A 13657-nucleotide genomic window follows, 5' to 3' on the forward strand; every position below is an offset into this window, starting at 1 on the left:
GACATTGCTGAGCTCTCGGTTTCTCTCTCTCCGGACTAAGGGGCAGCCATTGGACGCTGGTACCTAACATCGAGCTCAGAAAATTCGAGAGCCTGACCTTGGACTTGACCACATCACATAAGAACATTGGTCTCAGAGGAAATATTTTCAGTCGTTTTCTGCTCCCAGTTTAACTTTGAAGTGTTTTTGCAGAATCGGAGTAAGGGAGGGGGTGGGGGTGGACGAAACAATCAGCATAGTTTTACCTTTTTTAGCCACTGAGTTTAGTTTTCCTTATTCTGCTGCTTAACTGCATTCCAATCTCTCATGAAAGGCATGCTGCTGGCTTCTTATGTTACAAAGTCCATGTTAAGAAAGAACTTGCATTTGTATAGCACCTTTCATCTTTCAGGACATACTTCACAGCCAATGAGGTACTTTTGAAGTGTAGTCACGGTTCCAATGTAGGAAATGCAGCAGCCAATTTGCACACAGCAAGCTCTCACTAACAGCAATATCATGAACAGCAGATGATCTGTTTTTGTGATGTTGATTGAAGGATAAATATTGGCCAGAACACTGGGAATAACGCTGCTGCTCTTCTTTGAAATAGAGCCATGGGATCTTTTATGTCCACCCGAGCCAGCAGACAGGACCTTGGTTTAACATTTCATCCAAAAAGCCATGGCACCTCTGGCACAGCAGCACTCAACCGGTACTGCACTGGAGCATCAGCCTGGATTATGTGCTCAAGTCCTGGAGTGGGACTGAAACCTGGCTCAGATGAGAGTGCTACAAACTGTGCTGAAATGTCTCATCTTGTCTCTGCCTGTTTTCACTGCCTTTGTGCTGGAGCAGAGTTTTCACTGGTAAGCTCCAGTATCTCACCCAAGTAACCATTTCTCCTAGGTAGTAAGGCAACCTATTCGACTGCAGTGTGATTGCTGCCCAGTCCCATCCTGTTCCCACCCATCCCACATGTACCTTCCCAGGGTTACAGACAGAGATTAGGCACGGCATCCTCCCTAACCTAACCCAGGGGCGTCAAGACTGATGTTATCACCCTAGGGCCACCTTGTCTAATATCAGTCAGTGCAGCACAGGCCAGGGATTAATGCTGGGACTTTCCTGGTTCAGTCAATCAGTGCCTCATCCTGCTGCACTATTGAATAGTTGGTGGGTGTGCATGTGGTTTGGTGGGGATTCATTATCTCTCGTGCTCCTCTAGCTTGTGGTGGGTATTTGTGTGTGTGTGTTTATATGTGTGTGGAGGGAGGTGGGGGTAGGAGAGGATGGAGGACAGTGCATGGATCTGTGTGTGTAAACCAGTTGGCAAATCGATTGGGCATGGCAGTGATGGCCTTTGAGTTGAAAAGTCTCCTAACCCTTATTGTGCAGCCCTACAGCCCTCCAAGATTGCTCCACTCCTCCAAGCCTGGCCTCTTGCACATCCCTGATTTTAAGGGGTCGATCATTTAGACTGAGATGAGGAGGAACGTCTTCACTTAGTGGATTGTGAATCTTTGGAATTGTATGTCCCAAAGGGCTGTGGATACTCGTTGAGTATATTTCATGCTGAGATCAACTAGTATTTTGGTGTCTCAGGGAATCAAGGGACATGGGGAGTGGGCAGGAAGGTGGATTGAGGCAGAAGGTCAGCCACGATCATATTGAATGACAGAGCAAGTTTGAGGGGCTGTATGGTCTTCCCCCGTTGTATTTCTTATGTTAATCACTCAATCATTGGTGGCTGTAATTTCAGCAGTTTAAATCTTCAACTCTAGAATTTCCTCACTAAATATCTCCACCCCTCTACCTTTCTTGTGTGTGTGTGTGTGTGTGTGTGTGTGTGTGTGTGTGTGTGTGTCTTGTGCGTCACTCTCTCTCTTCCCCACCCCACCCCCTGGAGTCTCCAGCAATTAAAGATTAATCTCCAAAACACAGCTGCGAGCAAGAAAATCAGAGGGGTGTTTACATTTCCTTCCCCCCCCCCCCCCCCCCCCCCCCCACCCCACCCCACCCCATTTTCTTGTGTTTATTCATTATAAAAATATTGGAGATGAGGGAAAAGGCTGTTTAACTAGGTGGGGCAATTGGATTTGGGGGGGGCGCTTCATGTGATGCAACCTCCAGGAATATGTCCAGCTACAGTTGGTAAGATTACTGGTGATTGTGTGAGAGATTTTGTTGCTTAGCCTGCATTTATGCGTGTGCTGTGCAGGTGCACTCAGTGATTCCCTCGCTGCAATGCCTGCGGTGTACCTGCGTCTCTGATGTACATTCAACATTTTTATCTTTCCTCCACTGACTGACTTAGTATGTGCTGCTGAGAATCTGGGTGCAAATGGCTGAAAGAGCTGAATTTCCTATTAAAATGAGTTGCAGGTTGAATTGGGATCAAGTAATCAATTCCCAATAGCAGATCAGAGAAAAAAAAACTGTATTTTGTCCCTTCCTAGCTGCTTAGGAGAAAGCTAAACGTCGGTTGCCATGGTGAAGTTTCAAAGTACGATTGCTTTTCTTGGCCTGCTTCCCTCCTCCTCATTTCCTGTCAAGTGCTGAGTTGCCATGGATATAAATGTTTCCGCTGGCATGGCAGTGCACTGGTGTGGGAATAGCCTGGGGATGGAAAGAACCAGAACCTGTTGAACAGGAGAGCTGGAAAGGTCAAAGGTCAAGTTGGCCAGCTGTTTCCTGATGGTACTCTTGAGGTCTATGATTTTAGAGAGTTAGAATTGTGATCCTGGTTCCCAAAGGAATTACCGTTTATGGGTGCATGAGGTACAGAGCAGCCATGATCTAATTCTCTGGGGAGATGGTGGCGTAGTAGTAATGTCACTGGATGAGTAATCCAGAGGCCCAGGCCAACACTCTGGCAATAGGGGTTCAAATCCCACCATGGCAGCGAGGTGGAATTTAAATTCAATTAATAAATCTGGAATCTAAAGCTAGTCTCCTTAATGATGACCATGACAACTATCATCGATTGTTGTAAAAACCCATTTGGTTCACTAATGCCCTTTAGCGAAAGAAATCCACCATCTTGGACTGGCCCACATGTGACTCTAGATCCACAGCAATGTGGTTGACTCTTAACTACCCTCTGAGCTGGCCTAGCAAGCCACTTAGTTCTAGGGCAATTAGGGATAGGTAACAAATGCTGGCCTTGCCAGTGACGTCCACATCCCATGAAAGAATAAAGAAAAATAATTGTGTGGTGGAGCGGGCTGGGGAGGGGCTGACTGGCCTCCTCCTTGTAGTATTCATGTTCCTAAACAAACGTAAAGAAAGAAAATAACTTGCGCTTATATGGCACCTTTTCAATCTCAGGATGTCCCAATGCATTTCAAAACCATTGACGTGTAGTCACTGTTGAATGTAGGAAATGCAGCAGTCAATTTGCAAACACCAAGCCCCCACAAACAGCCCACTATGAAATGGATGACTGAAAGATCTATTTTGGGGCACAAATATAACTCTGCTCTGGGGCATGGACAGTGTTGGATCATCCTCACTAATGGGTTGTGGGATTCTTTGGGATTCTCTCAGAAAAAGAGCCCAGATCATTTATGTTAGGCCCTCAATCAATCAGCCATTGTTATTTATAATTAAGGTGTCTCATAGCACAATTGGTGGATTCTGCTAGGGTGAGATTGAGTCCTGATCAGTCAGGTCCAGGTGGATTCCAAAAGGTCTGTTAGCATTAGCTGAGCTTAGTCAGGTTGTCCGTTCAGCGGCCAGGAGTTGCATAATGGGCCCCATGTCCCTGAGGCAGAGTGGCCAGGAATACGATTATATGGCCTAACATAATTGAGGTATTTAAAATGATGAGGTTGAAAGTTTCTCTCGATTTGCACTATTTCCAATGGTGGGGACGTCTGGAACAAATGCCATAGCCTTAAAATTAGAGCTGAGCTAAGGGCTGAATTGCTTCTCCACATTAATGGAAATCTGGAACTCGCTCTCCTGAAAAAAGCTGTTGAAGCTTGGGGGTGGGTGGGGGAGGAGTGTCAGTTGAACGTTTCAAAACTTAGATTAATAGATTTTTTTGTTAGGCAAGGATATTGAACCACTTTAATTATGGGAGGGATGTTTTTAAGCCTGATCCTGCCTTTCCCTAGCACTCCACTGGGGAATATTACAGCAAATTGCACTGAACAGTGATCAGGAACAGGAACCTCAGCTAATCGTATTCCTGGCCACTCTGCGTCAGGGACACAGGGCCCATTACGCAACTCCTGGCTGCTGAACGGACAACCTGACTAAGCTCAGCTAATGCTAACAGACCTTTTGGAATCCACGTGGACCTGACTGATCAGGACTTAATCTCACCCTAGCAGAATCCACTAATTGTGCCATGAGAAATCCTTATTTGTAAATAACAATGGCTGATTGATTGAGGGCTGAGGTAATGTTGCAATGGTCTCATGGTTTGTGATCTGAAATCCTCGTTTAGATTCATGCCCGGGTATCCAGTACTCCATATGAGTGATCAGTGACTTGTGCTCTGTCCAAAGGCAGGTCCTTAGCTCTTTGTCTGTTGATGCTTTGTGTTTCCTTGGCCATTTTTGTCAGTGGTGATTTTCCATTGCCTTCCATTGCCAGGACCCAGAGTGAGGAGGCAGGTCCCAAGTTTACATCAGGCAGAGAAGGATCCGAACTCGCAGTGTTGGCGTAATCTGAACCACGATCTAGCCATCGTCTCTAGTATTCTATGTACAAGTTTTCAAACTCTCTTTTCTCTAAATATGCAAATCCCAAGCCTGCCATGCATCATTTGAGTCCTTGCCAATACTCCATGCACCATTGGTGTGAACTCTGGAATCCTGAACCAAGGAAAGTGTGGCGAAAGCCTCATCTTAGGTCATACTCATCTCAATAGCCATTTTCACATCTGCCATCTGTGCCCAAGTATGGTTTCATGTAGATGAGTAAAAACTGACTGGAGGGAGTGTTAAAAGGGCAGACTTTTATCTAGTTTCCCACCAATTTTCTATTGATCATGCCAAATCCTTTCTTGGTTATGGTTTCTCAGGCAACCGAGGCCCTTTGAGCTCATCATTGTTTACACAAGAGCATTGGAGGTGATTATCAGCAGCTTATTCAACTATGACGAGCAGAGCATCACAACCAAGCCTGATCTGTATTAAAGATTGATGCCATGGTGGTGGATGAGCTTAGTGGATAACACGTTTGTCCCTGAGTCAGAAGGTCATAGGTTCAAACCCCACTCCAGGACTTGAGCACATAATTCAGGATGAATGGAGTACTAAGGGAGTGTTCCAGTAAAGTTACCAAGGGATATTAAGCCAAGGTTCTTTACATTCGCTTTCAAAAAAAGAAATACTTGCATTTATATAGTGTCTTTCATGTCCTTGGAACTTCCCAGGGTGCTTTACTGCCAATGAATTGCTTTTGTCACTGTTGTAAGTAGGAAACCCAAAGCAGCCAATTTGTACACAGCAAGCTCCCATAAACGCAATGTGATAATGGCCAGGTAATTTGTGTAGTGATCTTGATTGAGGGATAAATATTAGCCGGGGCACCTGTGATAACTCTCTTGCTCTTCTTTGATATAGTGCCTATGTTATAGCTGCATGAGGGAGCAGACAGGGCCTCATCTCAACATTTTACCCATGCCGCACTCCCTCAGTACTGCACTGGAATATCTGCCTTGACTTTGGTGTTCAAGTCTCTGGAACAAGACTTGAGCCCACAACATTCTGACGCAGAGGCAATATTGTTACCCACTAAACCATGGCTGACATAGTCCTTAGGATCAGATTAGTCATGTTCTGATTGATTGGCAGGACTGTTTGAGGGGCTGTTCCTGTGTCAATAATGCCAAATAAATTGGCTTTAGCCATAAATGGAGTTATGCAGTTGGTTTACTTCCAGCATTACTTTCAATTTTTCAAAGGCCTGTAACTCATATCAGAAAGCTAATAACACAATGAGACTTAATAATGCACGGTCGGACAATGTAAACCTGTACTGAATGAAACACAATTTGAAAACCTATTAAAACAGCATTTTTCTCCAATTTAAAAAATTTTTGGAGAGGAGGAGACTGGAAATGAAAGGGACAAATTTGCTGGCCTGTGATCAATTATTATGTATATTCGTGTTAAATTATTTTTAGAAAGACATTCTCTATTCATATTCATGCTATTTGACATTGTTACCCAAGTTTCTGCTCAATATAACATCAAGGAGAGTGGGACAACAATTGGATGCTAATGAAATGCGGACACGGAAATGGATGTTTGGAGGCACGAGAAAAGACAAAATCAGGAGCCAGCACATCAAGAGGTCAGTGAAGATAGTGGGAGCATCGAAGAAAGCAACTGAAAGGATGTTAATATGGTATGGTCATCTATTGCGGAGAGAGAGAGAGGAAATGTGGTGAGGAAGTGATGGAGTTGGGACTCCCTGGAAGAAGAAGAGGAGGGCCTAAGACCAGGTGGAAAAATGCAGTAGCGAGAGATATAAACGCAGTGGGATTGGAAGACGGGAGGAGATGGTGAAGGGCGATCAACTGCCATTGTGACGACCCCAGAGTAAAATGAGAGAAGCTGAAGGAAGAAGATTCTCTACTCTTATTAATTTTAAACCTTCACAAATAAGACTTTAAAAAATCCTGAACTTAGATATGTTGGGATTTACTTTTGGAGACTAAAGTTAGCTCATAATCCTGAGTCTCTGCAAAAGTTTACCTTTGGTGTGTTTAAAAAGTAAATTCTAGAATTTAAAATCAAAGCAACAAATAATTTCTGGTGCTAACCAAAACCCTGAAGGGTTAGATTCAACAACAACAGTAAGCACAAATACTTATCTTTTCTCAGTGGACCATTTGCTGCAAGATTCAGGGAGAATTCTACCTATATTTCCCCACTCTGGATATATCTGGATTACCTCAAGTTCTGTATCCCATGGATGTGAAAGATTCCATTGTATTATTTAAAGAAGAACAGGGGAGGTCTCCCCAGCGTCTTGACCAATATTTATTCCTCAGCTAATATCACCACAAGAGATAGCAAAACACTGCAGATGCTGGAAATCTGAAATAAAAACAGAAAATGCAGGAAAAACTCAGCAGTTCTGACAGCACCTGTGGAGCGAGAAAACAGTTGACGTTTTGAGTCGAAGAGCCATATGGACTTGAAACGTTAACTCTGTTTCTCTCCCAACAGATGGTGCCCAACCTGCTGAGTTTTTCCAGCATTTTCTGTTTTTACTACAAGAAATGATCTGGTCATTATCAAACATTGCTGTTAGTGGGAGCTTGCTGTGTACAAATTGGCCACTGTGTTTCCTGCATTAGAACAAGAGATTTTTCAGTAGGAGTGGGAACAGTGCCCGATGTTGGCAGTCCCTCCTTCAGGAGCCAATCCCTGTTCCACTCCTCCACTGCCCCCTCTCCTTTCCCTAACCCTCTCACCACTCTCCTAATCCCCTCCCTCAATGTGTTTTATCTGAAACATTGGCCAAGGTGTCAAATTCCTGTGCATTAAGATGCATATGTCTCTATCTTCCTCTATTCCTCCCACCTGTGGAGTGGAGCTTAATCCCTGAATTCCCTCTGATGTTGTTTGTTCCTATTACAGTGCTAATTGGTAAGCCTGTGTGAGCTTTTCATGCCTCGGGGATTGCTGATGGTGCTCTTTGTGAAATATTTGGTGGCTGCTGCAATTTGGTTTCCCCTTGAACTAACCTAGACAGCCCACATTCTGTTCCCATTTAGGAGAAGCTAGGTAAACACATGAAGGAGAAAGGAAAAATAAGAAAATATATTGGTAGGGTTAGGTGAAGTAAAAGAATGTGCATTTTATACAGTACAGCACTTTTCACAATCACCAGCCAGCTCTTTACAGCCAATGAAATACTTTTGAAGCGTGGTCACTGATGCAATGTAGGAAATGCAGCAGCTAATTTGTGCACAGCAAACTCCCACCCTCAGCAATATGCTAATGACCAGATAATTTTTGTGGCATTGATAAGTATTGTCCAGGACACTGGGGATAATTCTCCTGCTCCTCTTCACAATAGTGCTGCGTGATCTTTAACATCCACCTGAGCCAGCAGATGGGCCTCGGTTTAATGTCTCATCTGAAAGATGGCATCTCCCAACTCGACAGCACTCCCTCAGTACTGCACTGGAATGTGAGCTTGATTTTTGTGCTCAAGTCCTGGAGTGGGACTTGAACCTGGAACCTGGTGACTCAAAGGCAAGAGTGTTGTCAACCGAGCCCCAGCTGACAGCAAGGTTGGGAGAAGGCTCTTGTGAGGCACAAATGCCGGTACAGACCAATTGAACCAAATGATCCCTTTCTGTGCTGTATATGGGCCTCATCAACAAAATGAGTTGTTCTTGTATTTACGAATTCCCAATCGCTGTCCTCTTTAATAAACACCTGGGGTAAAATCTTGTGGGGGCAACAAGGATCTCGGATGCCCCCTGAAGAAATGGCGGGACCCCCGCATCGCATCTTTTTGGGAAGGCCCACTGCGTCTTGTTCTACTCAGGCACTTGTCAGGCCAGCAGTGGGCCTTCCCTCAGGATCAAGAAATGCCCCCCTCACCCCGCCATAGGGCAGAAGTCCCAAACCGCTGAGAGTAGCTGGCCAATCAGAGCTTGGCAGCTCTATTGAATGGCAGTGCCAATGCGGGGGGGGGAGGAGTGGCTGCCGTCAGCATGCCACCTGCCCAGGCCAAAGGTTGGCGCAGAATCCCATGCCAGAGTTGAGTGATGGCAAGGTGGGGGGTGGTGTAGTGGGGGAGGGATGTCAGCAGCAAGGGCAGGGGAGTTGACTCTCGAAGGACCACCCCTCACCCCACAGGAGCCCACAAGCAATCCTGACAAGGTTTGCTTGTCGTGTGCTGCCCATATGGCAAGTCCTCTGCCTGCTGCTGTGTTAATACCAGCTGCAGTGAGATGAGGCCTTAAAGTCGGCATTAACTGCCCACTTAAGGGTCTCAGTTGGTGGTGGAGCGGGAAGGCTGTCCGTGGTCCTTCCTGCCACATCTTCAGTGGGCTGGAGGCAAGAAGGTGGCGCAGTCTCCACCCGGCGCCCACCCAACTGCCACCCCCACCATCAAACCCGCCACGGGGGTTGGAGGGCACAAGATTCCCCCCTAATTCGGATTCTCCCCTCACCCTGCCCTACCTCCCAGAATGTGAAGGGTAGCTCAGACAAGGGTGGCAGTGGGTGGGGGGGGGGGTGGGGGTGGAAATTATGGGCATGTGGGGGGGGGTGGTGGCTGCCTGGGGAGTGTGGGGTAAAGGTGATTGAGAGGACACCAGATGAGACCACTCCTCTGTCAATCATGGGAAACCAGAGATCTCCCTTAGTAGCGGTGGTTCTAAATATAATTGTGCGCTTAGAAACCAGAGCTGAGCACCACTCGAAAACCGTGAAATCTGTTTTTATTGGCGATGTAAACTTGAGCTTATCTGTACCCATGCTGCTGTATCCAAACTCCAACCAATGTTTACTCACCCATCATCCTGTGCGTGATGACCTAGATGGACTTTACACTTAACCAACATCTCGCATTTAAAATTCACACTCGCATGTTCAAATCGCTCCATGGCCTTGCACCTCCCTTTCTCCGTAACCACCCCCAACCTCAGAAATCTCTCTGCTCCTCCAATTCTGTGCCACTGTGCAGCCCTGACTCGCTTTGTCCTACCCTTGGCGACTGTGCCTTCAGTTGCCCAGGGCCCTGAGCTCTGGAATTCCCTCCCTAAACATCTTTGTCTCTCTACCTCTCTACGTCTGATGCAAATGCCCTGTGAAGTGCCTTGAGTCATTTTACTTTGCTAAGGTTGCAGGTTCAATGTTCAAAACATTCATTAAAGCCTACCTCTTTGATCAAGCTTTTAGTCACTCATCTTAATATTGAGGGGTTCAGATGGTTTATATATAGAACAATGGATACCCGGGAGTGAGTTACGGGCTGGAATCTAATCGAGCAGTTTAGATGGTTTACATCTAGAATAATGGATACCCGGGAGTGAGTTACAGGCTGGAATTTAATTGAGGGGTTCAGATGGCTGATACATGCTGTAGTCATACCCAGTGGTGCATCCGTGTGTTTTTATGTAGATGAGATGGCTATTGCGTATGTTATCTATCTGCAATAGTGAGGTTTAGAGGAGGAGCCAGAGGAAGTCTTTGTGTCACATTGAAAGCCAGGGGTTGGGTGAGTATTTTGATGGCTGCACGTGGTGTTTCTGTAGCTTTGTGTTGTGTCTTTGAGGATGAGTTGGGGCAAGGGCTGGAGTTCGTCACTCACCTGATGGGCTGCCTGCTCGTAAAACACAAAGACACACAGGCCCTAATGCAGTTGTTTCTCCTATTTGAGCCGGAAAGATGCCAGTAATTATCATTAAGTGATGTTATCGGTCGGATGGTTTCCACATGCATTTTGCTAATTTGTTTCCTGCATGTTGTAAATACGATGAAAAGACCTTGCATTTACATTGCGCCTTTCACATTCTCAGGAGCTCTTGGTATTACAGAATATCAAATACTCTTTGAAGTATTAGAAGATTGAGTTCTCTATTCCGGACACTTGAGCTTAAAATCCAGGCTGACGCTTTAGTACAGCACCAAGGAGTGCTGCACTTTGGAGATGCCATCTTTCAGCTGAGACATTAAGCCGAGCCTCTGTCTGTCCTTATGGTGGATTCCATGCCTCTATTCAAAGAGCAGGGGATTTCTCCCCAGTGTCCGAGCCAATTTTACCCTTCATCCCACAGCACTGATCATTTATTGCAATTGTGGGAGCTTGCTGTGCGCAAATTGGCTGCCTCATTTCCTGCATTACACCTGTGGCTACATTCAAAAATACTTCATTGGCTGTAAAGCCCTTCAGGGCTTTCTGAGGTGCTGAAAGGCTCAGTATAAATACAAGTTATTTCTTTCTATCAGCTGATGTTTACTGTGAGATTTCTGGGTTGTGTGGCAAATGGAAAACTCTAGTAATCAGACCCTCTGCAAGTAAACAGGCCAGTGACCTGGGGTCAGTCTCTTCCCACAGGAACCAGCTCTCGGCACTCCACCAGATACAGATTCTGACAGCACGTGTATCCCAAACTAAACGGGACTCTGTGTTCTCCAATTGAGTGAGCAGCTGCATTCCAATATTTATTTTCAAGTCCGTCCACATCTCCACCCAATCTCTGTAATCTCCTCCAGCTCTACCACCCTCTGAGATAACAGCGCTGCTCCAAGTCTGCCATCTAGTCCCCCTCCCAATTCCTTTGTGGCCGTACCTTCAACTTCAGCTCTGGAATTCCTTCCCTAGAACCTCTCTGCCTCCCTGCCTCACTCTCCTCCTTTCAGGCAAGACTTAAAACTGACTTTTCAATTCATCGGATCTAATATCTCCTTATATGTCTGTGTCAAATTTTGTCTGATTACTGTGAAGAGCCTTGTGATGCTTCGTTATGTTAAAGGTGCTGTAGAAATACACGTTGTTGATGTGTTGCAGAAAGACTTTTATTTCTGTGGTGCCTGTCATAACTTCAGGGCATCCCAAAGAACTTTAAGAACAGAGCCACTCTGTCAACTATTTGCTGACTGACTTCAGCCCTGACCCACCGGCCCCCATCCACCAACCGACTCACTGACCCACCCACCCACCGACCGATCGACCCACCCACACTATGAAATGGCAATGGCTGTACTCCCACCATCTCGGCCCTACCAGAAGAACCAGTGACTCATTTTCTCAATCTTCAATTCCCTTCACATTATCTTCCCTGTCATTCAGCTTCCCTTCCCTCTTTTTCCTGACTACTTCTCCCTTCTTTCTATCTCCTCCTCCTCTCTTTCCTTCCTTCATCTTTGTCCCTATTTGTCTTCCCCTCTCTTTTCCATCTCCCTCTCCTCCTCCGTCCCCTTCCCTCTTCAAAGATTCTCTGGAATGTTTCCACAGCACCTGGGTCACCCTTCAGTATTTCACTGCAGGGTAGGCCTCGGTAATGGATATCAGCAACATTTGACGATGTGACAACAGAGGGCTTCACAACCAGTACAGATGCTGTCCTTACCTGATGCCCGTTGACTCTCAGTTTGCAGCACAGATTAGCATGTTACTGTTTAGAGCAGCAATCCTGACTGTATCTCTAATGTTAATCCAGCTCCCCCCACATCGTAACTCAGCAACCCTCTACCCTCAACACCCTGCGTTACTGACTTTATATGAAATTGTCCATTTTGACAGGAAGAATAAAAGAAAAGCATCATGTAAAAGGTGAGGGATTGCAGAGCTCTGAGATGCAGAGGTGTCTTCGTGCATGAATCACAAAAGGCCAGTATGCAGGTAGAGCAAGTAATTAGGAAAGCTAATAGAATATTATAATTTATTGGGAGGGGAATTGAATACAAAAGTATGGAGGATATGCTTCATTTATACGGAGCACTAGTGAGACCACATCTTTTTTGAGGAAGGATGTAATTGCATTGGAAGCAGTTCAGAGAAGGTTTACCAGACTAATACCTGGAATGGGCGGGTTGTCTTATGAGGAAAGGTTGGACAGACTAGGCTTGTATCTGTTGGAGTTTAAAAGAGTAAGAGGTGACTTGATTGAAACATATAAGATCCTGAGGGGACTTGACAGAGTGGATGTGGAGAGGATGAGAACTAGGGGTCACTGTTTAAAAATAAGGGGTCGTCCATTTGAAATGGAGATGACGTGAAATGTCCTGAAAAGGCAGTGGAAGAAGAGCCTTTGAATATTTTAAGGCAGAGGTGGATAGATTCTTGGTAAGCAAAGGGTGATAGGTTATCGGGGAGGCAGGCGGGATGTGGATCTGAGGTTACTATCAGATCAGCCATGATCTTATTGAATGGCGGAGCGTGCTTGAGGGGCCGAATGGCCTACTCCTGCTCCTTGTTTGTATGTTCAACTGATGTTAATCCAGCTCCTCCGCACTGTCATTCAGTGACCCCTCCTCATGGCACCCTTTGTTACTGGCTGTATCTCTACTGATGTTAGTCAGTGAGCTAGTGAGCACGTGGGGTCCCTATTTAAAGTGACCAGTTAGAGTCTGTTAATGACCTGCAGGATAGCACTGACCCCTGCTGGATTAATTACAGTAATGCAATACACATTGGTTTATAATTAAAACAGGAAATGTATGAGCAGATTAATCTGCAGCTAAAAGAGAAAGGTCTCTGTTGCTGTTTTCTGGCAGACCTTGTTTGTTGTTGATCCTGGATTTTGAATTGATGGATTCTTTATAAATAGTGAAAAACTGGACAGTGAGGGACATCCTTTGAACAGGTTCCTGGGGATTCAGATTTCAGAGGCACTGCTTCAGAGCAGCAGGCAAAGGCAAATATTGGTTTGATGCCTGGGCGAAGTTCTTGACTAAAATTTAAAGAAAATTCTGAAAACCGAGGATCCTAAAGCAGGAATACAGAGTCCTGCTATACTTTTAGCTTTGATCTTTAAAAGGAAGACCCTGTACTTCTATTGACCCATTCACAACCTCAGGAAGCCCCAAAGTGCCTTGCAGCCAATGAAGTACTTTTGAAATGCGGTCACTGTGGTAATGCAGGGAACATGGCTGCTAAAAATTCATCGTAAGATCCCATAAACAGCAATCTGATGATGATCAGATAATGATGTGCTTCTGCACTGACACACAGTGGGGGATAAATA

General features: G+C 45.5%; 1 protein-coding gene across 3 annotated transcripts in view; it reads left to right on the top strand.

Moving 5' to 3' along the window:
- The window catches only part of LOC121292469 (pleckstrin homology domain-containing family G member 3), a 198184-nt gene that overhangs the window by 26180 nt on the left and 158347 nt on the right, over positions 1-13657 (top strand). Inside the window, exon 2 of one of the 3 annotated variants that reach the window (XM_041214442.1) lies at positions 6170-6291. The exons of the other annotated variants lie outside the window; for them this stretch is intronic. The gene's annotated coding sequence lies outside the window, so the exon portion shown is untranslated. The remainder of the gene's footprint in view (positions 1-6169; positions 6292-13657) is intronic. 3 annotated transcript variants of the gene reach the window in all.

This window comes from Carcharodon carcharias, chromosome 20, assembly GCF_017639515.1.
Source record: "Carcharodon carcharias isolate sCarCar2 chromosome 20, sCarCar2.pri, whole genome shotgun sequence".
Classification (NCBI taxonomy): domain Eukaryota; kingdom Metazoa; phylum Chordata; class Chondrichthyes; order Lamniformes; family Lamnidae; genus Carcharodon; species Carcharodon carcharias.